This window comes from Podarcis tiliguerta (assembly GCF_965153285.1).
Source record: "Podarcis tiliguerta genome assembly, chromosome: 1".
In the NCBI taxonomy this organism is placed as follows: domain Eukaryota; kingdom Metazoa; phylum Chordata; class Lepidosauria; order Squamata; family Lacertidae; genus Podarcis; species Podarcis tiliguerta.
In genome coordinates, this window is record NC_139534.1 from 16,581,503 (window position 1) to 16,609,038 (window position 27,536).

Sequence of the window (27,536 nt, forward strand, 5' to 3'; positions counted from 1 at the left end):
TGCAGTGGTCAGTTTCTCCGTTGACCGCATCACAAACACTTTGAGGAGCAGGCTGTGTTACAAGTTCTTCTGTGGTTTGGGGGAAGAACTGCATTTTGCCTTTTTCATTTTTAAAAAAGGAAACCAACTAACTAGGGAAACAGTCTGACCTCAAGTGAGTAAGGAGTGGAGAGGTGGGGATTGGGATAGGGTCGCCATCAGAAAAGTTGTTGAGTGTTTTTTGTGGGGGGGGGGGGTTTACCCAATTCTGGGCGTATGGCAACTCTAGACTGGAATATTTTATTAGGAGAGGCAGGCCTAGGCTTTAATCACAGGGAATTGTTTTCTAATCACAGTGATTTGTGGGAGGGATGTTCCGTTCAAGTGATGTTTCTTTTTCACTCCTGGGAAAGCAGGCTGTATGATTAGCATCCTTTCCAATCACTTTCTGCTTTCTAATATACAATTAAAAACTAATACTTCAATCAGTTTCCTTTCATTCTGCTGCCTCCCTCCCCTCTCAGATTGCTTTAGACTGGTTATGACTAATTAATTAATTTATTTGTTCCTTGTTTATTCTAAACTCTTTCTGTCCCCCATTCCCCAAACCATTCTGTTTTTCTCTTATTTTTCCTTAAAAGGTAAAGGTACCCCTGCCCGTACGGGCCAGTCTTGACAGACTCTAGGGTTGTGCGCCCATCTCACTCAAGAGGCCGGGGACCAGCGTTGTCCGGAGACACTTCCGGGTCACGTGGCCAGCGTGACATCACTGCTCTGGCGAGCCAGAGCTGCACACGGAAATGCAGTTTACCTTCCCACTAGTAAGCGGTCCCTATTTATCTACTTGCACCCAGGAGTGCTTTCGAACTGCTAGGTTGGCAGGCGCTGGGACCGAGCAACGGGAGCGCACCCCGCCGCGGGGATTCAAACCGCCAACCTTTCGATCGGCAAGCCCTAGGCGCTGAGGCTTTAACCCACAGCGCCACCCGCGTCCCACCTATTTTTCCTTAGGTTTCTGCAAACCTCTCTTAGAGCCTGTCATCTCTCACCCTCAACCACTGTGTGCGAGTGTTGCTTTTTACATTTTTCCAGTTGTTTTCTCCCAGTTTTCCTTTGCTTGCTCAAAGTTTCACCCACCTGGCTTCAGTTTTTGGGTACCTCTGATTTCATTACATTGAATTCTTGCCATCCAGTATTATAGTTTTTAATTAAAGTTTGGTTCCCTCTCTCCTCTAGGTCTGGCACTTTCCCCTGTGAGAGGGAAACACTGTGAGAGGTCTACCCATCCCAAAATAGTAGTGCCCCCCTGTGAAAGAACCACAGCACCTATTGTTTTGAAAGCTGGCAGTTTCATCTCCACAGAAGACTCAACCATGTCTACAAATTTCATTCATTCTGGCCAAAAAGGGAATAATTCAGTGTTGCCCTTTGACAAGCGTCCCATCTGCAAAAGAATTTCAGCTTGCCAGATGGAACAACCCCAGCCTTTCAACCTCTCTGGTGTTCTGATCCCCTCCCCCACTTCTGAGCCAATTTTGGAGGGAGGTGCATAGTGGAACAGGGAGCCCCTTTGCACAAGCAAAAACTTTTGCCCAGGACTTTTTGCTGACAGGAATGATCAGGTTAGCAGTGCCTGGAGGCTTTTCATTTTCAATAAAACTTTGGGGTTTATCTGCATGAAAATCCCTGGATGGACAATTTGGCAAGCATAATACACTCTGGAGAGGCTCCTTTGCCTGAAAACTTCATCCACTTCTGTAAAAAGGGGTGGGGAGTTACAGCTGTTTTTGGATTTTCCTTTATAGTTAATATGGGAAACCAGTGATTTGAATTTAACTGATCCGATTCTGACATGAATAACAAGTCAAATTAGAAAGACACCGAGTAGATGCTTTCTAATAATACTGATACAAAGCGAATCCAGTTATCAGTGTATTCCCCTAAAAACAACAGTGTAGGACAACAGGACTAACATTGCTAGATTCTAGTCAGATTTATCTTCCAAAAATCTGGGCAAACAAGTATGCCTTCAGCTGGCAACTAAGAATTAAAAGGACAACTGCACTTTCATGGGGAGGACATTCCATAATAGGGACACGACAACGGTTAAAGCCCTCTCTTCAGTCACAACCTCACAAGTCATGTCCATGGGCAGGATCACAAACAGGGGCGCCCCTGTCGATCTCAAAACATGAATTTGATGGTTTTGAGGGAGCTACTCCTTTAAGTACTTGGGTCCTAATCCATTCTGAACTTCATATGCCAGTACCTCAGTGGACAAGCAAATACAATAGAAGATAGTGAGAATGTTGCACTAGAAGGGACCAGCCTTGCATATTCTTGTATGGACACCATGATCATGTGCTCTTAGATAAATGGACAGTTGCCTGGCAACAGTCAGCAAATGAAGATGCCTCTAAAAAAACCCCAGCCTGTGTTGATACACCACCCTCAGTTCTGCAGGTATGGGGTTATATACAAAAATAATTAATAATATCAGAGAATATATTCATAGCAAGTAGCTTACTGTTGAAATGTGTGGGGAACCTCTGACCTTACAGATGTTTCTGAACTACAACTTCCATCATCCATAGCCACTAGCATGCTTCTTGCTGTGGCTGATGGGTGTTTAAGTTCAGCAACATTTCCAGGGCCACATGTTCTCCACACCTGTGCTACAGTATCAAAGGACTGACCCAAGTGAACAGCTGTTCTTCTTGAGCTACATATGACCCAGTGAGGAATCCAGTATGAACTACCATGGGAAGTGAAACAGGTTTTTCATCTTATCAGTGTAGCATAGGGGTCACAGTGTCAGACTAGGCACCTGGGAGACCTGGGTTCAAATTCCTTTCAGCCTTGAAGCTTGGCTCCCTTCCTGAGCCCAGTCAGCCTAACCTACCCACCAGAGTTGTTGTGAGACTAAAATATGGGGGAAAGGAATGAGTACCATGTGTGTTAGCTTGAGTTCTTTGGAGGAAAGGTGCAATAAAACAAGTAAAGAAATCGGGCAACAAAGCTTTTTCTCTGTAGGTTGTCATGGGCCAAGGATGCCTTTCAGACAAGGAATACGCTGATGTGTGCCCTGTGTCTCATGGCTCCCAAGGATTCATTTTTAAGGGACTGGAATGAAACACCTGGGGCAAGCAAACAAACAGAAGAAGAAGAAGAAGAAGAAGAAGAAGAAGAAGAAGAGGAGGAGGAGGAGGAGTTTGGATTTGATATCCCGCCTTTCACTCCCTTTAAAGAGTCTCAAAGCGGCTAACATTCTCCTTTCCCTTCCTCCCCCACAACAAACACTCTGTGAGGTGAGTGAGGCTGAGACTTCAGAGAAGTGTGACTAGCCCAAGGTCACCCAGCAGCTGCATGTGGAGGAGCGGAGAAGCGAACCCGGTTCCCCAGATTACGAGACTACTGCTCTTAACCACTACACCACACTGGCTCTCCAGGGAAAGTCAGGGAAAGTCCACAGGGAAAGTGGACTTCTATTTAAAACTTAATGAAGTGCTTTCCCCCTCCCAGCCTTCTTTCATCCACCTGTGCTAAAGAGACTGGTAGGTTGTAGCATCACACAGGCACAATTCTAATTACAATTTTCTGAAAGTTAAAAACCAAAGGAAAAGGCAAGCGCAGGGAGCCAGTTTCTGTTTGGGGGAGGGAGGGAGTTGTTCAAAGCCACAGAAGCTTTTTTTAAAAAAAGCTTCTGCAACTCTTTTGAAATTACTGAAAGGTATTCATTAAGCCAAGAGTTTGTTTGTTTTCCTGCCGAGATTAGTAGGAGGTGGTTGATGGCCAAGGAGATCAAAAAGCGCTCGGCTACTTGTTGCGCAGCAGAGGCCAAAACACAGAGAAGTAATTAGAAGGTCAAAACCCACCATCATAATAACCAGAAACCCACCAAGAGGAAGAGGGAGGCTTGGTGGAGTCGCTACTTACCTTTGTTACAAATGTGTGTGACCAGTCAATTGGGGATTGCATTTTCACTGATGTGGTCCAAAGGAAATGTGACAACATGGAGCTTTCTTTCTTTCTTATTGAAATTTGTTGGGGGTTTCTTTTTTGGAAAGTGTAATACTTCAGCAAGGGAAGGAAGTGTGCACAACAGCTCGTGCTTGCTTTTGTTGTTGTTGTTTAGTCGTTTAGTCGTGTCTGACTCTTTGTGACCCCATGGACCAGAGCACGCCAGGCACTCCTGTCTTCCACTGCCTCCCGCAGTTTGGTCAGACTCATGTTTGTAGCTTTGAGAACACTGTCCAACCATCTCGTCCTCTGTCATCCCCTTCTCCTTGTGCCCTCCATCTTTCCCAACATCAGGGTCTTTTCCAGGGAGTCTTCTCTTCTCATGAGGTGGCCAAAGTATTGGAGCCTCAGCTTCAGGATCTGTCCTTCCAGTGAGCACTCAGAGCTGATTTCCTTCAGAATGAATAGGTTTGATCTTCTTGCAGTCCATGGGACTCTCAAGAGTCTCCTCCAGCACCAGAATTCAAAAGAATCAATTCTTCGGCGATCAGCCTTCTTTATGGTCCAGCTCTCACTTCCATACATCACTACTGAGAAAACCATAGCTTTAGTGCTTGCTTTTAGCATGTTCTGGGACGCAGGTGGCGCTGTGGGTTAAAGCCTCAGTGCCTAGGGCTTGCCGATCAAAAGGTCGGCGGTTCGAATCCCCGCGGCGGAGTGCGCTCCCGTTGTTCGGTCCCAGCGCCTGCCAACCTAGCAGTTCGAAAGCACTCTCGGGTGCAAGTAGATAAATAGGGACCGCTTACTAGCGGGAAGGTAAACAGCGTTTCCGTGTGCGGCTCTGGCTCGCCAGAGCAGTGATGTCACGCTGGCCACGTGACCCGGAAGTGTCTTCGGACAGCGCTGATCCTTGGCCTCTTTGAGTGAGATGGGCGCACAACCCTAGAGTCTGTCAAGACTGGCCCGTACGGGCAGGGGTACCTTTACCTTTACCTTTAGCATGTTCTAAAAGCTGCATGGCAGAGCAAAAAGTCAACTGGTCAAGCACATGAGTAGATAATGATATGCTACACCAGTGGCCATCTCTCATGAGCTTTCCCATCCTCAAGGGCACAAACTTGAATTCCCAGCTGTTATTGGACTACAACTCCCACCATCCCTGACCACCGAGTATGTCAGCTAGGGATGATGGGAGTTGTAGTCCAACAACAGCTGGAGACCCAAGTTTGGGAAACAATGCTCTAGGGCTGAGGTGAGGGACCTTTGCCTCTCCAGATTTTGCTGAACTACAACTCCCATCAGTCCCATCAAGCATGCCCAGTGGCCAAGTGAAGGTGGCAGTGGTAGCCCAGCAACAACTGGCGGGACAAAGGTTTCCCACACCCAGAGAGTGTTTCGTCAATGAGAGCTAATGACTGGAGATGGTATCTTGCGTAGCTAGAGAGGTCTTTTCAGGTTTTAGAATATGATGTTAGGGTCATGGTGTCTCTTGGGCTGCTTCAGACACTTCCTGTTCCAGCAGTCTACCAATGTTCTTTTCATTTCACACTTCAGCTGAAAACCACAGGACGAGAACCCCTTCACTCTCACCAAGGGACAGAAAGACCTGTCAAGTTTGGTGCGTCCAGTTTCTCATTTTTCCAGCCTCAAATTCAGGTCTCCAAATTTTTGGAGCAATTTTGATTTTTTTAAAAAATCATACGAATTTTCAGTATTTTGGTGTGAATTTCTCCCAATAAACAGATTTTTGTATGCAGTTTGGACTAATGTGAGCATTTTTGCAAGCATTTTCTCCCAATATTATGCGTTTTGTATGCTATTTCATTTTCACCAACCTATTCCTTTTCATATGATTTTTTTTCTAAAATAGGTGTGGCCGGAGGACAACATTGCAAAATTCAGAAAAGTGCGAATTTTGGAGGATGGCTTTGTTTTGATTTGCACATTGTTTCAAAATGTGTGGATTAGATAGGTTTGCCTTTAAATTCATTGAGTCAAATTTCTCTTCCATCCCTTCTCTCACCTTTTGGATTACACCCTTACCAGGTGGGTTAAATATAGTTCTGTGAAGTTTGTACTACACATTTGAAAACAGGTAACACGTTTGGGATGCGGGTGGCACTGTGGGTTAAACCACAGAGCCTAGGACTTGCTGATCAGAAGGTCAGCGGTTCGAATCCCTGCGATGGGGTGAGCTCCCGTTGCTCGGTCCCAGCTCCTGCTAACCTAGCCGTTCGAAGGCACATCAAAGTGCAAGTAGATAAATAGGTACCACTCTGGCAGGAAGGTAAACGGCGTTTCCGTGCACTGCTCTAGTTTGCCAGAAGTGGCTTAGTCATGCTGGCCACATGACCCGGAAGGTTTATGCCGGCTCCCTCGACCAGTAAAGCGAGATGAGCGCCGCAACCCCAGAGTCGGTCACGACTGGACCTAATGGTCAGGGGTCCCTTTACTTTTACCTTTAAGGGCTCCAAAGTTGGTTGATTTACGCTGCTCTGGTTCACCAGAAGCGGCTTAGTCATGCTGGCCACATGACCCGGAAGCTGTACGCCGGCTCCCTCAGCCAATAAAGCGAGATGAGCGCTGCAACCCCAGAGTCGGCCACGACTGGACCTAATGGTCAGGGGTCCCTTTACCTTTAACTCCCTTTCTTTTAGAGAGTGGTGTAGTGCTTTAAGTGTTGACCAGAACCTACGAGACCAGGGCTCAAATCCCCACTCAGTCATGTAGCTCACTAGGACAGTCAATGCTTAACTGGTTTGTTGTGAGGATTAAATGAGGGGAGAAGCATGTACCTTGTGCTCTTTGGGATATAAATGCAATAAATAAATAAATAAATAAATAGTACCTGGGTGAAAAAGCAGTGTGAGAGACAAAAGAGAGAAGGAAAGAGGTGGATTAGGAGACAGGCAAGAATAAGGAATGCATGTTGGCTGCAAATGCAATTATTTGTACTTAGGTTTCCTTTTAGCTGAGGGTGGGGGCTAGATAAAGGCTTCACAAAAGAGGTATTGTTGTTCTTTTCGGCCTGCATAAAGCCTCAATCCATAAAACAAGGGAGGAATCCTAATTTGTATTGGCATCTGCATCTAGATCTTCAACATTTGTATTAGGATGTTCAGAATAGAGAGGGACAAAAGCCAATACAAATTAGGGTTGAATATTGGAGCACAAATACAATATTGCAGCCCCACCAGCTCTTTCCTGTCCTCCTCCTATACCTTTTTCTTCCTTCTGTTATTGCCGTAGTTGATGACTGCGGATGGCGCTGTGGTCTAAACCACTGAGCCTCTTGGGCTTGCCAATCAGAAGGTTGGTGGTTCGAATCCCCGCAACAGGGTGAGCTCCCGTTGCTCTGTCTCAGCTCCTGCCAACCTAGGAGTTTGAAAGCACACCAGTGTGAGTAGATAAATAGGTACCACTGCAGCAGGATGGTAAATGGCATTTCCGTGCACTCTGGTTTCCATCACGGTGTTCCGTTGCACCAGAGGTATTGCACGAGAGCCAGTGTGGTGTAGTGGTTAAGAGCAGTAGTCACGTAATCTGGGTAACCGGGTTCGCGTCTCCGCTCCTCCACATGCAGCTGCTGGGTGACCTTGGGTCAGTCACAGTCTCTCAGCCCCACTCACCTCACAGAGTGTTTGTTGTGGGGGAGGAAGGGAAAGGAGAATGTTAGCCGCTTTGAGACTCCTTAAAGGGAGTGAAAGGCGGGATATCAAATCCAAACTCTTCTTCTTCTTCTTCAGAAGCAGTTTAGTCATACTGGCCACATGACCCGGAAAGCTGTCTGTGGACAAACACTGGCTCCCTCAGCCTGAGAGCGAGATGAGCGCCACAACCCCATAGTTGCCTTTGACTGGACTTAACCATTCAGAGGTCCTTTACCTTTACCTAGTTGTTGACAAATGTCTAAGTGTAGTATCTGTTGGATAGATGGGCATTTTCACATAACTTAATAATAGTGCCCAACAAATAGTTCTCTGGATCCTACTCATATAATTTGCTATACTCATATAATTTACTATATACCTATATTCATTTTTAAAGTTCAAATGGATTTTCCCCTTGCTTTTCAATGATAATTATTTCATGTATATTTGTTTTATGGATTTCATCTGTGCTTTTACTTAAAATCTGATTTATGCTCTGCTTAACAGGGCTTAAGTCATTCATGAATGACAATATCGCAGGCATCCGGTGGACCAGTATGAGAACAGGATGCTAAACTAGATGAGCCATTAGCCAGCTTCATCAGCCTCTTCTTATGTTCTTATGGTATCCAACTCACACATTCCAATCAATTCAAGGATTTGCATTTGTGGAACAGAACCTCAGCCCTCTCCTCCCCAGTTCATGCCCCACTTCCTCCTCAAATTTATTCCAGGGGAATAAATTTTTTAGTTTCTTCTCTAGCACGGTGAATTGTCAGTTTGGTTGCTGCCCCCAATGGTGGCCTCATTTCCTGTCACAGTGTTTCCTGAGTCTCAGACAAAAGCGAGCGTTTAATGTGTGAAGTAGAAGTTGGAATCTAGCACAGTGATTGGTCAGTTTTGTTGTTACCACCTCTGATGGCAGCTTCATTTCCGTTCCCGGTGTTTCCTGAGTCTCAGACAAAAGCGAGCGTTTAATGTGTGAAGTAGAAGTTGGAATCTAGCACAGTGATTGGACAGTTTCGTTGTTACCACCTCTGATGGCAGCTTCATTTCCTTTCCCAGTGTTTCCTGAGTCTCAGACGGAAGCGAGCGTTTAATATGTGAAGCAGTGTGGAATGTGGATGTGTGGTGTTTTACTGATGAAAGTTTGACCTCGTTGAAGAGCAGTATTCCAATATGAGTAGGACATGAGGCAATGCATGTTCTTTGTACTTTCGTCCGTTTACTGTATTTATTTTCCCCGATTTGAACTATAAAATTTTCTTGAGTCAAAATGAGAGTACCCCTAAACATTTGTTAAGGAAAAAATCACTGCCTAGAACAAATTTAGGGGTGCACGAGAGGATGGGAGAAAGTTCTGTTTTACAAGCATAAATCTTTGCTCTGGCAGGATGCGTTGGTTGGATCCCCTGCTCCCAAACTATCTAAAATTAATAAATAGGAGCAAAAGCTAACAGTTTTCTTTCTTTCTTTCTTTCTTTCTTTCTTTCTTTCTTTCTTTCTTTCTGTCTTTAAGGTAGCCGCTTGTTTCAGTAACAAACCTTCTGGCTTGAAAGAAAGAAAGAAAAACCCAGGCCAAGATCTTCAGCACAGACAGGCATAATGAAACACATACTGAGAAAAGGAATAAAAAATGGAGATGATTAAAGCTTTGGGAAGCCAAACAGTGAGTAGGTTTCTCGTGGCTTAAGGGATTACGTGCTTCCTAAGGTGGCTGTCGCTGCAGCGCATGGGGCAAGGAGGAGAAAAATGGAAATCAATGGATGAGCTTCCAGCACCATTTCGACAAATATGTAATGCCAGAACGGTTAAGATTTAGCAGCCGGGAGCCAGTGTGTGCCTTTTTTCTCCAGATGACTTTTCATGTACTTTCTATCGACACAGGCAGCTAGGCAATGCTCTCATACGTGCACTTGAAATAAGAAAAAAATGGGGAGATGTTAGTGTTTCATTGTCGGAGGTGTAGCTGTGAAGTCATCTAAAAGGGGGTGGGCTTCAGGGTTAAGGATTTTATCTCTCTCCGAGAGTTTGTCTTTCCTCTCTCACGGTGTAACAAGAAGATATAAATGCAATTATTTATATCAAGTGTAACATACTCCCCACCGCCGAACCTAATTCATTTATTCAAAGAGGTGCATTTTCCAGGAGTTTTGTTTCTACAGATGGCTTAGCTAAGAACACTATCTGGAGCAAATATACACAAACGTTGGCAGCCTTGCCAAGGAACAAGATTAGATTTTCAACACATTCACACATACCACAAATCCTCGGCAGAACCAGAAAAGTGTATTTGTGTAGGCTGTTTTAGGCTGCAGTCCCAGTTTGCGTTAGGAGTAAGCCCTACTGAGCTCAGCGGAGTTAGTATATATGTTTAAAGGTAAAAAGGTAAACGATCCCTGGATGGTTAAGTCCAGTCGAATACAACTATGGGGTGCAGCGCTCATCTCGCTTCAGGCTGAGGGAGTCAGTGTTTGTCCACAGACAGCTTTCTGGGTCATGTGGCCAGCATGACTAAACTGCTTCTGGTGCAACGGAAGACCATGACGGAATCCACACGGAAATGCCGTTTACCTTCCCGCCGCAGCGGTACCTATTTATCTACTTGCACTTGTGTGCTTTTGAACTGCTAGGTTGGCAGGAGCTGGGACAGAGCAATGGGAGATCACCCTGTCGTACGGACTCGAACTGCCGACCTTCTGATTGGCAAGCCCAAGAGGCTTGGTGGCTTAGACCACAGCGGCACCCGCGTCCTGTTGTATAGAATTTTATAGAGCTGTACAGTGAATTAAACTTTTAGACCAGGTGTTAGGAACATCAAACCAGGGACCAAATGCAGCCTTCATGGCATCCCTCAGAACTCTTCCCAGGCCTCATAGCTCCTCACCCCTTCTCAAGTCCTTTTGCCGAGGTTGAACTCTCATTACTTCCCTGGAGGGTGCCTCTGAAACGGCACATGTTCACAAGCTGTTATTCAGAATGGTGCATGTATTGAATATTATATACACAGACAGATAGACAGAGCTAAGAATTACATGCGCAAGATAGTTGAGCACCAGGCCTTCTTTTTGATTGCCAACCCCTGAGAGCCAGTGTGGTGTAGTGGTTCAGAGCGGTAGACTCGTAATCTGGTGAACCAGGTTCGCGTCTCCGCTCTTCCACATGCAGCTGCTGGGTGACCTTGGGCTAGTCACACTTCTCTGAAGTCTCTCAGCCTCACTCACCTCACAGAGTGTTTGTTGTGGGGGAGGAAGGGAAAGGAGAATGTTAGCCACCTTGAGACTCCTTTGGGTAGTGATAAAGCGGGATATCTAATCCAAACTCTTCTTCTCTTCTGGTAATTTGTACTGGCTTCTTTCTTGCCCTTCATTGGACCTGTCCACACCTCTGAGGGGAAAGAGTTTCACAGACTCTCCAAGCCACCCTGCTTTCTGATTTGATTCCAGGATGTCCCGTTTTTCCTTAGAACGTCCCTATTCTCATTGGAGAAATGTTGGGGGATATGCAGTTATCCAATCCCTGAGCCATCTGAAGGCAACCCTGTTTAGAAAATGTTGCTTTTTAAAAAAAAAATGTTTAATGTTTTGTTATGTTTTATATGTGTTGGAAGCCGCCAAGAGTTGCTGGGGCCACCCAGACAGATGGGTGGGGAATAAATAGTAAAATATTATTATGGAATAGGATGTTCCTATTTTCATTGAAGAAATGTTGGAAGGTTTGATTTCATAGGCAGAGTGCCACAACCACGAAGGCCCTATGCCATGTGAGCTAGACCTACTGGTTGGAGAAAGAGAAGGCCCGCCCATTTCTGCTGCCCATGGTACCTGGGCCAGTTGATAGGGGAGGAGGTGTTCTGACAAACAACTTTGTCCCAGGTTGTTAAAGACCCAGGCATTGCCTTTGTGGCTTTGTAATCACAGAAATTTGGCATTGCTTCCATTCAGGTAAATGTTGGCTTTTCAGATTATAAAATTCCCATGTTGCCTGCTTCTAAGAATGTCTTTGCAGATATTCTTCTGGTAAGGAAAATACATTCTGAGATTTTACAGTCCCTATAAAGTAATTTCTGCAGTCAGTGGGTGGCACTAACCAATTGCCAGTTCCCATCTTGTACATCACACTGAGCTATGGTTCTATCTCTTGCAAAACATACCTGAGCATTTAGCCTTTTTTAATGCTGTGAAATGATGTGGTTTCTTTCAAACTCAGTGGAAACCTAACATAAATTGACCAAGTCCGTCACCAGTGTCAATTCATTATTTTTGTAGAAAAGCACCTTTACATAATGTGAAATGATTAATCATGTCTCAATAAAATCCCACACTCTTCTGTGCCAAACAGTCAAGAGGTTTAATTATACTGAACATTTTTTATGACAGTGTCATTTATTATATGTTCCTTTATGCCATCCATTTATACATTTTTTTATCACTTAGGTGGCCAATCAGGGTCCAATCATTGAATTAAGCATGAATTTGACATTCTGACACATCTTGAATTGTCATTATTGTTCCTAACAACTTCCAACCTATCATCAGTCAAGGCATCATTATTAACTAGCAATAGGATTGCAAGTCATTTCAGTTGATTTTTGACATGTGGTGCTTGCATTGGGTTATGGCAATGCATGTTACTTCCACAAAAGGATGTCAGGATTAACAGATGATGAGATATTCCTAGGATAAGGTCAGCAGGCAAGTTTTTTAAGCAGCAAAAGTAATAGCCTGTGGGAGAGAAAATTCAGAACATGTAAAATCAACCCCAGCTAGGCTGTGACCCATCTCCATACTAAGTGGTGATATACTAAGTCCCTTTAGATGGTGTGGGACTCCAGCCTCCATCAGCCCTTGCAACAGGGTGCTGTCATGGAGATGCTATGTAGCAAGACCTCTAGTTTGGCTCTGTAGGATATATAGGACTTGCCGATCAGAAGGTCGGCGGTTCGAATCCCCGCAACGGGGTGAGCTCCCGTTGTTCGGTCCCAGCTCCTGCCAACCTAGCAGTTTGAAAGCACGTCAAAGTGCAAGTAGATAAATAGGTACCACTCTGGCGGGAAGGTAAACGGCATTTCCCTGCACTGCTCTGGTTCACCAGAAGTGGCTTAGTCATGCTGGCCACATGACCCAGAAGCTGTACGCCGGCTTCCTCGGCCAATAAAGCGAGATGAGCACCGCAACCCCAGAGTTGTCCACGACTGGACCTAATGGTCAGGGGTCCCTTTACCTTTTTAACAGTTGAACCAGCTGGGCACTGTGGGGCATCATTTGTCAGCAGTGAGATAAGCTGGCAGTATTTCAAATTGTTGCTCACCTCTTCCCCGACATGATTATGAGGAGTTTCACAAATGTCCAACGCATAATGTTTTTACATCAACTGTTCCATCAGATTCAAGATAAAACAGCATGTGTCTGCTCATTAAGGGAAGAAAAAGTCAACTGGTAAAGGAAATGAGAGCGGTGTAATTTAATTATGGCGCTTCGGGACATCCGTGTTGGGCAGTCAGATGGTCTTCTCCAACAGTAGCAGTGGAAAATGTTGGGAATAATTTGTACTTTCCAAAGGCTGCCTCCATTCTTTAGTATCTGAAGAAATAAGGCATATGATTTCACATGATTTCATTTTTAAAAGCCTGTTAAGTGGAAGAGGGCCGCGCCACTTAATAATATTTAAAATTATTGTTTGACTAAATTTATAGACCATTTAATCAAAAAAGAAAAGAAAAATCTAAACAGTTTCCACAAAGTAGTGTGAAATAATTATGAAATAATAAGAAATGGCTATATGAGGCTGCTTTATAATGAATCAGACCACTGATCTGCATGTTGTATTGTCTGCTATAAGTGGCAGTGGCTCTCACAGACCTCCTTTCCAATCTCTGTTGCCTCAGATCCTTGGAGCAGAGGTACCAGGATTTGAACCGTTGTTGTTTAGTCGTGTCCGACTCTTCGTGACCCCATGGACCAGAGCACGCCAGACACTCCTGTCTTACACTGCCTCCCGCAGTTTGGTCAAACTCAAGTTAGTAGCTTCGAGAACACTGTCCACTGTCCTCTATCGTCCCCTTCTCCTTGTGCCCTCCATCTTTCCCAACATCAGGGTCTTTTCCAGGGAGTCTTCTCTTCTCATGAGATGGCCAAAGTATTGGAGCCTCAGCTTCTGGATCTGTCCTTCCAGTGAGCACTCAGTGCTGATTTCCTTAAGAATGGAGAGGTTTAATCTTCTTGCAGTCCATGGGACTCTCAAGAGTCTCCTCCAGCACCATAATTCAAAAGCATCAATTCTTTGGTGATCAGCCTTCTTTATGGTCCAGCTCTCACTTCCATACATCATTTGAACCATAACTCAATCCAGTCTTCCTCCATGCCAAATGAATGTGACTTCTGCTTCAGGAATATCTGAGGAAGGTGGCGGAGAACAGAGTTCTGTTGAGCCCTACAAGAATTCTCCACACACAGATGCACAAACTGAGTGAATCATGCCTCACATTTTTTAGCATTCCAAGTCTACAAGGTACAGTTAAGTTAAAACTTACGAACAGCCAATAGAAGTGAAACTTTCTCTTTTTTCTTTTGTTATTGTCCAGAAACTGTGCTGGAAAGCCTCAGTTGTCACATTTCAAAGACTGTGACCCTTGGGGCCACTTGTCATATGTTGAACACTTCTTGGGCATGAGATCACTGAAGCTGTGGCCAAAGGTAACCTCTATAGATTATATCTGTGATATTTGAAAGGAGCTGATGCTTTTGCTTGTTGGGTGGGGAATGGGGAGAAACAAAAACTAGTTAGTTTTCTTTTTAGAAGGACTGTGACCTGAAAATAAATTCCAGATTATCTTCTGTCCTTCCAGCTTCCACTACCCCCCCCCCAACACAGTTTCTAATAATCTGTTTGATTCCCCCATGCCCCAAACCCAAATCAACCAACTTTGGAGCCGTTAAAGGTAAAAGTAAAGGGACCCCTGACCATTAGGTCCAGTCGTGACTGACTCTGGGGTTGCACCGCTCATCTCGCTTTACTGGTCGAGGGAGCCAGCGTAAAGCTTCCAGGTCATGTGGCCAGCATGACTAAGCCACTTCTGGCAAACTAGAGCAGTGCACAGAAACGCCGTTTACCTTCCTGCCAGAGTGGTATCTATTTATCTACTTGCACTTTGATGTGCCTTCGAACTGCTAGGTTGGCAGGAGCAGGGACCGAGCAACGGGAGCTCAGCCCGTCGTGGGGATTTGAACTGCCATCCTTCTGATTGGCAAGCCCTAGTCTCAGTGGTTTAGACCACAGCGCCCTTATCGTCCTTTAAGAAAATGAAGCTGGATCTTCTTAAACAACAACACCCCCATGTGTTGCTCTGTCATCCATCCCCACAAATGAAGTCTGAAAATGGACCTGCAGCCTATTACTCTCAATAGCAAGCAAGCAAATAAACAAATTTGTGAGACACTTGTTATTGCCACAGGCAACTCAAAGCAATTTTACAAAAGAAAGAAAAAAGAAAGAAAGAAAGAAAGAAAGAAAGAAAGAAAGAAAGAAAGAAAGAAAGAAAGAAAGAAAGTCTGCCTTTAGGTGTCTGTCTCAAAATAATTTCTATTGCTGCCCGCTGCCACAAGAGTTCTTATAGCAAAGAACTGGAAGGGAGACAAAAAAACCCCCACAATAATAGATTGGCAAACCAAATTTACTGAATTTGTTGAATTGGCCAAAATGATGGCAGCTATCAGAGAACCAAAAATTTAATAAAAGAATGGAGTTGCGTGAATGAATATACGAAAAAACATTGCTCCGGTACAGAAATATTGATATGTAAAGAACAGAGTTTGTAAGGGGGAAAGGTTACAAATGCAGGTAAAATCAGAATATTTGTCAAATACAATATAACAGCACAACTGTAAAGATAAGTTATTTAATTAAGGTCAAGCAACGATGGAAGGAAGTCAGATTTTAACTCACATTTCGAGTTATGTTGACCCAATGGGGGAGGTGAGGTGGGGTGATGCTTTGTGTTACTAACATGTACATATGTGTAAACCTTTCTTTTTTCTGTTATTTTGTTGAGATAAAATCTTCAATTAAAAAAAATTTGTTTCTGTTGCTGCTGCCACTGTAGTTGTCAAAAGGGAAGTGGTCTTATTTGGCCAAGCAGGAGAGGACTGACCTGATGTTCTCAGCAGCTGATGATGACTGCTTGGCTAGCATCATATTTTTTGGTTGCCTTCACAAATCTTTGGCTCGGATCTGCTTTTTCCACTCCACAAGATTTGTTTAGCGGCTTGTGCTGTGTTGCATAGGGCGGCATTTATTCTAATTCCTTTGCTCACACTCACCCCATTAAGCTTCCATTTTCAATCACCAGCTATTGAAGCACTTCACTGCACCACTAAGCAAGTCGCTGTAGTGTTTTATGCTGCAGCCGTGCTGTCGTCTCCTTTATCACTTTGCTGATACTCGGTGGATAAAACTTATCTGCTGCGGAGACTAGTGCTAAGGAAGGCTCCTCGGAATTTTGAGAGAACAAAAGGGAAGGGGAAGAAAGGGATTTTCTCAGTTCAAAGACAACATTGCTCGTAGACACATCAGCAAATCTTTAATCCACCATCAGTAGAAGATGGCTTCAGGATTTAGGGACAATGTGTGCTTTGTGTTTGGAATTATAGCTGCACTGTGCGACTATGAAAAGGAAGGACCCTCAAATAAAAGAATTATATTTTAAATCTTCTAAAGGGGGATCTCTAATAACATCTTTGTAAACCAATTTATATGTCCCAGATTTGTGTCATCTGCAACACTGATAAGGTGTCCCTCCATTCTTTCATCTAACTGATAAAATGCTGAAAATATATGGCCCAGGCAGATGTACCACCCCAACAGGCACCTCCCTTAGGATGTTGAGGACACATTGAGTACAGGATTTTAGCCAGTTGTGATTCTTCCCAATGACTCCCAATATTTAACCAGTTGACTAACCAGAATATCACCCATAACTTTGCTCAAATCAAGATAAATGATGTGCACAGCATTCCCACAATCTATTAAGATAGTAACCTGACTGAAAAAAGTCACTGCACTGAAAGAAATGTGTTTATTCTAATTTAACCTATCCTAATCTATTTTAGTATCTTCCACAGTACAGTGGTACCTCCAGTTAAGAACTTAATTCGTTCTGGAGGTCCGTTCTTAACTGCTGCCACACCACCGGCATGCGATTTTTGTTCTCATCCTGGGGCAAAGTACTTAACCCAAGGTACTACTTCCGGGTTGGCGGAGTCTGTAACCTGAAGCGTCTGTAACCTGAATCGTCTGTAACCCGAGGTACCACTATACCAAAGTCAGATTAACCAATTTTAATTTTCTCTCATTCGTCAGGATTTCTCAGTTATGACAGGGAGAAGTTATGAGAGTCAGACCACCTCTCCTAAGGCCTTTCCCCTGTTGGAGTGCTTCAGGTCAACCCTCTTGCCTGAAGGCAGACACTTCTCCTGTACTCCATGGTTTCCGGCCTAGGGTCCTCCCTCCACTGTTGGACTGATGAGATAGCTTGGGAGGCATTTGGTTCCTTCAGCCCAGGAGAAGATGCCCATGAGAGCTCTGACTCTGGTTCTACAGGACCCAGTGCTGAGGGATCTGGTTCCATGGGCAGTTCCAGTTCCAGTGCTTCCCTGCCAATGTGGTGTAGTGGTTCAGAGCAGTAGACTCGTAATCTGGGGAACCTGGTTCGCGTTCCGCTCCTCCACATCCAGCTGCGGGTGACCTTGGGCTAGTCACACTTATCTGAAGTCTCTCAGCCCCACTCACTTCACAGAGTGTTTGTTGTGGGGGAGGAAGGGAAAGGAGAATGTTAGCCGCTTTGAGAGTCCTTAAAGGGAGTGATAAAGCGGGATATCAAATCCAAACTCTTCTTTGTCTTCTAATCACCAGAATCAGCTTCAGTGTTGGGAATCTAGTGGCTCCTTAGTTGGTGAAACTGTAGCATCTGACTCAGGTGGAATCTACACATATATAAAAAACACTGTGAAAATGCTTATTTTTTTTTTGTGTGAAACATTTATTGAATTTGCACTAGCTCACCATCACCATCTAGTGTCACATTTGCATATTGTACTTTAAAAGGTAAAGGGAACCCTGACCATTAGGTCCAATCGCGGATGACTCTGGGGTTGTGGCGCTCATCTCGCTTTATTGGCCAAGGGAGCCAGCGTACATCTTCCGGGTAGTGTGGCCAGCATGACTAAGCCTCTTCTGGCGAACCAGAGCAGTGCATGGAAACACAGTTCACCTTCCCGCTGGAGCAGTACCTATTTATTTACTTGCACTTTGACATGCTTTCGAACTGCTAGGTTGGCAGGAGCAGGGACCGAGCAACTGGAGCTCACCCCGTTGTGGGGATTCGTATCTCCAACCTTCTGATCGGCAAGCCCTAGGCTCTGTGGTTTAACCCACAGCGCCACCCGCGTCCCATCATATTGTACTTTACAACACACTTAAAACAATTTACTTGCAGCTGTAAAGCTGAGTCCTCAGTGTCCTGTTCACTTCTGGACTTACCTCCTATGGCTCTATCTACCTTCTCCAGCTACGTAAGTCATCCAGTGTGCAGACTGAGGCTGTCAATGGCAATTGTATTACGATGGTGCACAGGTCCTTATGTAGACTTTTGAAATTGCCCATCCTGTAGCCCAAGATCACCCCCCAAAACATCATACATACATACATCACAGAAGGAGGTGGTCTACAGCAGGGGAGGTGATCTACAGCAGAAATACATCACAGGAGGCGGTCTACAGCAGAAATCCTGCCTGTCAAGATACCTGATTGCATTACCTGGGCAGTCTGGCCATTCTTTTGTGATGGTTAATACGTTAGTTCCTGAATTCAGGTCACAGGCTCACCCTTTTCATAGACAAATACGACCTTAAGACAGGATTCACAAGCAAAAAGACAATGGGAAGGCTTTCCCTATTTGCCTCCCTTACTGCAGAGGAATATTTGAGGTCATTGGGAGAGTCAAAATGGCTTCAGGATTGCTCTCCCATACTATTTCAGATGCATGGTTCATATATATTAAATATGTGTGCATTTATGAATATTTATGCTATATTCTTATAACACTTGTGAATTATCTTTAGCTTTTGCAAAGCTCAAAAAAACCTTAGATACCTTCCATATTCTATGGAAATCCTAACTCAAAAACTCCCACATTAAGTCATAGAATCATAGAATCATAGAATCATAGAGTTGGAAGAGACCACAAGGGCCATCGAGTCCAACCCCCTGCCAAGCAGGAAACACCATCAGAGCACTCCTGACATATGGTTGTCAAGCCTCTGCTTAAAGACCTCCAAAGAAGGAGACTCCACCACACTCCTTGGCAGCAAATTCCACTGTCGGACAGCTCTTACTGTCAGGAAGTTCTTCCTAATGTTTAGGTGGAATCTTCTTTCTTGTAGTTTGTATCCATTGCTCCGTGTCCGCTTCTCTGGAGCAGCAGAAAACAACCTTTCTCCCTCCTCTATGTGACATCCTTTTATATATTTGAACATGGCTATCATATCACCCCTTAACCTCCTCTTCTCCAGGCTAAACATGCCCAGCTCCCTTAGCCGATCCTCATAAGGCATCGTTTCCAGGCCTTTGACCATTTTGGTTGCCCTCCTCTGGACACGTTCTAGTTTGTCAGTGTCCTTCTTGAACTGTGGTGCCCAGAACTGGACACAGTACTCCAGGTGAGGTCTGACCAGAGCAGAATACAGTGGCACTATAACTTCCCTTGATCTAGATGCTATACTCCTATTGATGCAGCCCAGAATTGCATTGGCTTTTTTAGCTGCCGCGTCACACTGTTGGCTCATGTTAAGTTTGTGGTCAACCAAGACTCCTAGATCCTTTTCACATGTACTGCTCTCAAGCCAGGTGGCACCCATCTTGTATTTGTGCCTCTCATTTTTTTTGCCCAAGTGCAATACTTTACATTTCTCCCTGTTAAAATTCATCTTGTTTGTTTTGGCCCAGTTCTCTAATCTGTCAAGGTCGTTTTGAAGTGTGATCCTGTCTTCTGGGGTGTTAGCCACCCCTCCCAGTTTGGTGTCATCTGCAAATTTGATCAGGATGCCCTTGAGTCCATCATCCAAGTCGTTGATAAAGATGTTGAATAAGACCGGGCCCAATACAGAACCCTGTGGCACCCCACTAGTCACTCTTCTCCAGGATGAAGAGGAACCATTGATGAGCACCCTTTGGGTCCGGTCAGTCAGCCAGTTACAAATCCACTGAGTGGTAGCATAGTCAAGACCGCATTTTACCAGCTTCTTTACAAGAATATCATGGGGCACCTTGTCAAATGCCTTGCTGAAATCAAGGTAGACTACATCCACTGCGTTCCCTTCATCTACCAGGCTTGTAATTCTGTCAAAAAATGAGATCAGGTTAGTCTGACATGACTTATTTTTCAGAAATCCATGCTGACTATTGGTGATCACAGCATTCCTTTCTAGGTGCTCACAGATTGTTTGCTTAATGATCTGCTCCAGAATCTTCCCTGGTATTGATGTTAGACTGACTGGGCGGTAATTATTTGGGTCCTCTCTTTTCCCTTTTTTGAAAATAGGGACAACATTTGCCCTCCTCCAGTCTGCCGGGACTTCGCCTGTTCTCCAGGAATTCTCAAAGATGATTGCCAGTGGTTCTGAGATCACATCTGCCAGTTCTTTTAATACTCTTGGATGCAGTTCATCTGGCCCTGGAGACTTGAATACATCTAAACTAGCCAAGTATTCTTGTACTATCTCCTTAGTTATTCTGGGCTGTGTTTCCTCTGCTGAATCATTTCCTCCAAATTCTTCAGGTCGGGCATTGTTTTCTTTATCGGAGAAGACTGAGGCAAAGAAGGCATTGAGGAGTTCAGCCCTTTCTGTGTCCCCTGTTTGCATTTCACCATCTTCTCCTCTGAGTGACCCCACTGTTTCTTTGTTCTTCCTTTTGCTACGAACATACCCATAGAAGCCTTTTTTGTTGCTTTTAACCTCTCTAGCAAGCCTGAGTTCATTCTGTGCTTTAGCTTTTCTGACTTTGTGTCTACACGTGCTGGCTATTTGTTTGAATTCCTCTTTGGTGGTTTCCCCCCTTTTCCATTTTTTGTACACATCCTTTTTTAATCTTAACTCAGTTAAAAGTTCTTTAGATAGCCACCCTGGCTTCCTTAGGCACCTTCCATGTTTCCGTCTCATTGGTATTGCCTGAAGTTGTGCTTTTACTATCTCCCTCTTAACAAACTCCCAGCCATCATGAACTCCCTTTCCTTTTAGTATTACTGTCCATGGGATCTCACCCAGCACTTCCCTAAGTTTTATGAAGTCGGCTTTCTTAAAGTCAAGAAATTGAGTCCTAGTATGCTTGGCTGCTCCTTTCCGTTGTATAGTAAACTTCAGAAGAGCATGATCACTTGCGCCTAATGATCCTTCCACTTCTACCCCATTAACCAGGTCATCGACATTGGTTAGGACCAGATCTAAAATGGCTGTTCCTCTTGTTGCTTCTCCCACTTTCTGGACAATGAAGTTGTCTGCAAGGCCAGTGAGGAATCTGTTTGACCTTATGCTCTTGGCTGAGTTTGACATCCAACAAATATCTGGGTAATTGAAGTCCCCCATTACTACTATCTCCCTTCCTTTTGCATGCTTGGCCATCTGTTCCAGGAAGGCATCATCTATGTCCTCCGTTTGGCTTGGGGATCTGTAGTAAACTCCCACAATGAGGTCACTGTTATTCTTCTCTCCCTTAATTTTGACCCAAATGCTCTCACTTTGGCTTTGAGGTTCTAAATCTTGGATCTCTTCACAGGTATACACATCCCTGACATATAACGCCACTCCTCCTCCTTTCTTGTCTGGTCTGTTTCTCTGAAATAGATTGTATCCCTCCATTTTTACATTCCAATCGTGGGACTTATCCCACCAGGTTTCAGTGATGCCTATTATGTCATATTTAGTTTGCTGTACCAAGAGCTCAAGCTCATCTTGTTTATTTCCCATGCTTTGTGCATTAGTGTACAGACATTGAAGTCCATTAGTCATTCCCCCGTGTCTCTTATTTAAGGATTTTTTCCTCCCACCACTAGGTCTGCTTGCTGTTTGCTCCATTTGGTCTATGACATTTGGATGATCATCTTCATCAATTAATAGACTCCTACCTTCAGGAGCACTGTCTCCCTCCCCCACATTAGTCAGTTTAAAGCCCTCCTGATGAGGTTTCTGAGTTTTTTGGCAAAAACATTCCTCCCAACCGTTGTGAGGTGCAGCCCATCGCTTGCCAGAAGTCCATCCTCAAGAAACTGCAGTCCGTGATCTAAGAATCCAAACCGTTCCTGTTTACACCATTTGCGAAGCCAGCTGTTTACTTCCACTATTTTCCTCTCTCTCCCTGGGCCACGTCGTTCAACTGGGAGGACAGATGAGATGACGATTTGTGCATTTAATTGCTTCAATTTCCTGCCCAGAGCCTCGTAGTCTCTTTTGATCTTCTGGAGGCTATTGCTTGCAGTGTCATTGGTTCCCACATGAACCAAGAGGAAGGGGTATTTGTCAGTGGGTTTTATGATTCCTTGCAGTCGTTCAGTTACATCCTGGATCTTAGCCCCGGGGAGACAGCACACTTCACGAGACATCTTGTCAGGCCCACAGATCACTCCTTCTGTTCCCCTCAGTAAGGAATCCCCTATCACCACTACACGCCTTCTCTTAGGTTTGGTCAGGGTTCTTCCGTGAGCAGTCCGTTCCAAGGTCGCCTGCACATTCCCTGAGGACTGACTTTGCTGCTCATCTTCATATACGTGATCGACTGTAATGAGGGAGAGATCCTCAAATGGAGTCTGCTCTTCGTCTTCCATGCTAGGGGAGAGGACCTCAAAGCGATTGTGTATTTCTAGACAATCAGAGCGAACCCTGGGCCTCCTACTTCTTTGAGTCACGTTTCTCCACATATCGGGCTCCTGTGTTGGTGAACTAGCCTCCTTCTCAGGCGAGTCCCCTGTCTCCTCCTTGGTGGAGACGGTGTGCTCTGTTGCTTCCAAGAAGAGCTCCAGCTCTCTAATTCTTTGGAGCGTAGCTACACGTTCCTCCAGTTGCTGGACTTTGAAGCTTTGCTCTCTTTAGGACTTCTAAGGTAGCATCTCAGCACTTGGATAGATTTTTCTGCTACTCTTAAATCATAGCACTTATGTGCACTGGGAAATTTAAAAATGAAGCAAATACAGCAAAATGATCAGAACACAGAATGAAAGGGCTTAACATTGCTTAGTCAAGGGATCCAGGACTTCTGATATATAGCCGCAATGGGAATCAAAACATGGGACCATAATATTAATAAAGCAGCTCTGTCATTCTTTTAATGAGAAAAGCTAAGACTCTGCCTTTTTGATCCATGACGTTTCATCTCTTACAACCCAAATGGTGTCCCTGTGAAAATTATGAAAATGAAGACATAAGCAATGTGTGCATTGATTTTTGATAGATGCTATGTTTAAATCAAAAGCATAAAAGCACATAGCACAATTTTTTAAAAAAGTATATGAAAAACTGGGAAATGTTATCAATAGAAATCCAGATGGGACACAAAGACTAAAGATCAAATGGCAGGTGCATTAAATTTAAAAGGAGGCTGAGATTACACACACACACACACACACACACACACCTCACTTATCTCAGAACTTAATGCCCTGTCTATACAACTGATTAAACTGGCCATATGAAATATTAAGCATGAATAAACTGTGCTTTCAGAATCTTCATGGCTGGCCACCGATCACCTCAGTTCCTTTCCCGTAGAAAATTGATTGCAGATCAATACAGGGCCAAAAGGAAATATAAATGAGAATCTCAAACTTATCGCCCTGATTTAGAAGTAATTGAATAACATTCTGCAGTTCCAGGAGAGGACTGTGGATTGTGCCTGTTAGGTGAAATCTTTTGTAAGGTTCTGCTAGAACAGGGGTCAGCAAACTTACCCAGCCTTGGGCCGGTGTCTCCAGAGCCGATCGCAGGGCGGGCCGGAGAGCGGGGGAGCGCATGCCCATATGTGTGTGCACACACTATTTCTGGCGCACTTCTGGGTCAGAAGAGCACCGGCCTCCTCTGACCCAGATGTGCACCGGAAATAACGCTTGCGCATGAACAAATAATGCTCACAAGCTATTTCTGGTGCTCCTCTGAACTGGAAGTGGGCAACCGGGCAGCACAGCGCCAGTAAAAGCGGGCAGCAGGTGTCGCTGCGGGCCAGATAAACGAGTCCCTTGGGCCTTATCCAGCCCATGGGCCTTAGTTTGGGGACCCCTGTGCTAGAAGGAGACTGCCTGGGGTACAAAATGTGAGCATTTGCAAGGTGCTCCAGAGGCTCCAGCCAGTTTTGATTCTGTCTGATCTAGGATAAGCCAGCTGAACTAATGCTAGAGGAACTTGCACCAGCACTAACCCTGAAAAATAGGAATTCTGGGGGGAAGGGAGGGAGAGAGGTGAGAGCAAAGGGGTGGGCTTACTCGATTCTGCTTAGTTACATATGGCCTGGCAACCCACATCAGAACAGTGGCGTAGCATGGTTGGGCCAGGGGAGCCATGGCCCCAGGTGCAAATTTATGAGGTGCAATCAGGTGCCTCCATGACAAGCTCTGTCATGGAGGCTGGAGATGTGAGGAGGCAAGCTATGGCCAGGCCAGGCCTTCAGGGATGAAGAAATGCCTCCTTCTCCTCGTGGTCAGCAAAGGGACACCTGTGCGCACCCCGCCCCTCGACAAGCTGAGAGGGAGGAAGGAGGAAAGCATTGTGTGTCAAGGTCCCCAAGACACCCCCCAATAAAACACAAGTGACACATTATTTTTGTTTAAGGGTTTTGGCATAATTTTGGCCACAACTTCATTAAATTACAAGGAATGTGAGTGGTTGCTTAGGCATTCGTTGTGACTATCTGACCCCGCACGGGGACAGTTTGACTTCGCATGCCAGCAAAGTCAGAAAAGGGTAAGTCACCCAGGGAGAGAGACGGGACTGGGAACCATGCCTCACCTCTCCCCAAATGCTCCCAGGGGCTCTCGCGTGGCCCTAGCCCCTTGCCAGGGTTCAGACAAAAGCATGGGGAGCCCCTGGGTTCCTTTAATGGAAAACCCTTGCAGCAGCAGCACTTTTGGAGGGGCAGGCACAGCCGAATCCATGCCCCTCCACCAACCAATTCCAAAACCAATGCCTAACCGCAACCTTGTGACAATTTGCTAAGCAGTGTGGGTTAAACCTCAGTGCCTAGGACTTGCCGATCGCATGGTCGGTGGTTCGAATCCCCGCGGCGGGGTGCGCTCCCATTGCTCTGTCCCTGCTCCTGCCAACCTAGCAGTTCGAAAGCACCCCCGGGTGCAAGTAGATAAATAGGGACCGCTTACCAGCAGGAAGGTAAACGGCGTTCCGTGTGCTGTGCTGGCTCTCCAGATGCAGCTTGTCACGCTGGCCACATAACCTGGAAGTGTCTGCGGACAGCGCTGGCTCCCGGCCTATAGAGTGAGATGAGCGCACAACCCTACAGTCTGTCAAGACTGGCCCCTACGGGCAGGGGTACCTTTACCTTTACCTAGGCAAAAACCAAATGGCACCAGCCAATCAGCCAAATGGACAAAATTCCTACTGGGCCCCTGCCCCAAGAGCAGACGACCCCATGACAGGCATAGCAAGGTCAAGCGAACGGCCTAAAATAGGGAGGGAGGGCGGGTGATCCGATGCACACAGCGAAAAGAGGAAGCTCAACACTGTGTGCAGGGCATTTAAAGACATGGGCTGTCAATCAAAAAATGGCAACATATAATTCTCCCCAGCAACAGCCAGCCCTCTGCTAATGGTGGCCAAACTCTTTCCCGCCTAGCAACAGCGGGGTGTCTTGCTAGCCCCCACCGCAACACGTGCTCTCCATGAAGGAGAACACACTTTGCCAGAGCCACATGCATTTCCCAAAGCCCCTCACTGCAAAGAAAGGAGGGCGAGGCAACACAGCAGCACTCCTGGCTCCGTGTTTCTCTGCTCCCGGGTTGGGGCTGGTTTGCAAGGAGAAACTCCCTTGGTTAGACACCGGCCAGTGAAGGGACTTGGGCCCAGGTGCTTGGAACCCACACTACATCCCTAGGTCAGACAGCCTGTTATTTAAGATTGATAATTCAAGACTTTTTAAAGTTGGAGATCATAGCTGGCCTATATTTCAGGGAATAAGTACGAAAATGTTAGGAGGCTTTTGACAGCTTAGCCTCTAACACAGGGGTCAGCAACCTTTTTCAGCCATGGGCCGGTCCACTGTCCCTCAGACCATGTGGAGGGTCGGACTATCTTTTGGAAAAAAATAATGAACGAATTCCTATGCCCCACAAATAACCCAGAGGTGCATTTTAATTAAAAGCACACATTCCACTCATGTAAAAACACCAGGCAGGCCCCACAAATAACCCAGAGATGCATTTTAAATAAAAGCACACATTCTGCTCATGTAAAAACACCAGACAGGCCCCACAACGCAGAGATGCATTTTAAATAAAACAACACATTCTACTTATGTAAAAGCACTCTGATTCCAGGACCGTCCGCGGGCCGGATTGAGAAGGCGATTGGACCGCATCCGGCCCATGGGCCTTAGCTTGCCTACCCCTGCTCTAACATCTATGACTTCTTCACCTTTGAGACAAACTCAGAGGTGAGGCTTTTTAAGGAAAGGCTAGCTCCTTAGGAATTTTTAGAAACCTTTGTATCTCGCAACCGCCGCCACTGTGTCTTTTGTATATATGTTCTGTGCTCTGAAAGCTTGTCATTCTGTAAATACGGTTTGATATTGTGAACTAAATGAGTTTTTATACAAGACCTGTCTCTCTAGCAATTTGATTCATATACAATGTCCACAGAAGTCCCAGTGGACTATACCAGTATAGGCTCTTTATGGGCAATCTCACACAGTCTGGTTAACTGAAGCAATTCAGGGTTTGCTTAGTTACCGGGGTGTGAGAACTTATCTATAAGAAGCAAACTGTGGCAGGTCTAATAGTCCCTCTTGTTTCTGAGCAGCCTCATTTTGGCTACAATGTTCTCCACACTCATCAGCTGAGTTTGCTATTAGAAGGAACAATAGTTTCACAGCATGTATGAAAAACCATAGAGGTCTCCCTCAGTCCCACATGGGGAAAATGTATAAATAAAATCAGAAGGTGGCACAATTTGCAGAATGGCTAATATAACCCCCTTTGATGATATTGGTCTCAATAATATTCCCTGCATTATTAAGTATAACCTATTAGGGACCCGGGTGGTGCTGTGGTCTAAACCACTGAGCCTCTTGGGCTTGCTGATGAGAAGGTCAGCAGTTCAAATCCCCACGACGGAGTGAGCTCCCGTTGCTCTTCCCCACCTCCTGCCAACGTAGCAGTTCAAAAGCATGCCAGTGCAAGCAGATAAACAGGTACCACTGCGGCGGGAAGGTAAATGGTGTTTCTGTGTGCTCTGGCACTCGTCACAGTCCTCTGTGCCCCAGTATCAGTCTTGTCATGCTGGCCACATTACTTGGAAAACTGTCTGTGGACAAACGCCGGCTCCCTTGGATTGAAAGTGAGATGAGCGCCGCAACCCCATAGTCACCTTTGACTGGACTTAACCGTCCAGGGGTCCTTTACCTTACTTTTTTCAAAGCTTTAACCTATTCTTTCAAATTTTAATTTAACGTTAGCATTGGCCTCTTCTTCTTTGTTTGGTATTTGCATTGATTTGGGGGCATTTGTTAATACTCTCTTGCTTTCACATTATTCTCTCTTGTAGGCAGCATTGTCATGGGCGGTTATGAAAAGGCGCCACAAATATTTGCGATACTGCGATACCATCATGCTGACCACATTGCAGAAGTCCTTTCTGGAAATAAGAGGAATATTGGATAGCATAGCATATAAGGAAATGGGAG

General features: G+C 45.2%; 2 long non-coding RNA genes across 4 annotated transcripts in view; one reads left to right on the top strand and one right to left on the bottom strand.

Moving 5' to 3' along the window:
- The window catches only part of LOC310665447, a 434,943-nt gene that overhangs the window by 338,901 nt on the left and 68,506 nt on the right, over positions 1–27,536 (bottom strand). The gene's annotated exons all lie outside the window — the stretch shown is intronic.
- On the top strand, positions 32–27,501 carry LOC310665163. Of its 3 annotated transcripts, none has more exons than XR_014505229.1 (5): positions 32–154; positions 991–1,041; positions 5,810–5,985; positions 9,109–9,258; positions 27,398–27,501. It is a non-coding gene; the product is annotated as an uncharacterized lncRNA (long non-coding RNA). The 3 variants fall into 3 exon arrangements; XR_014505230.1 differs by having other exon boundaries at positions 9,109–9,262; positions 27,398–27,447; XR_014505231.1 differs by lacking the exon at positions 27,398–27,501 and having other exon boundaries at positions 9,109–9,845.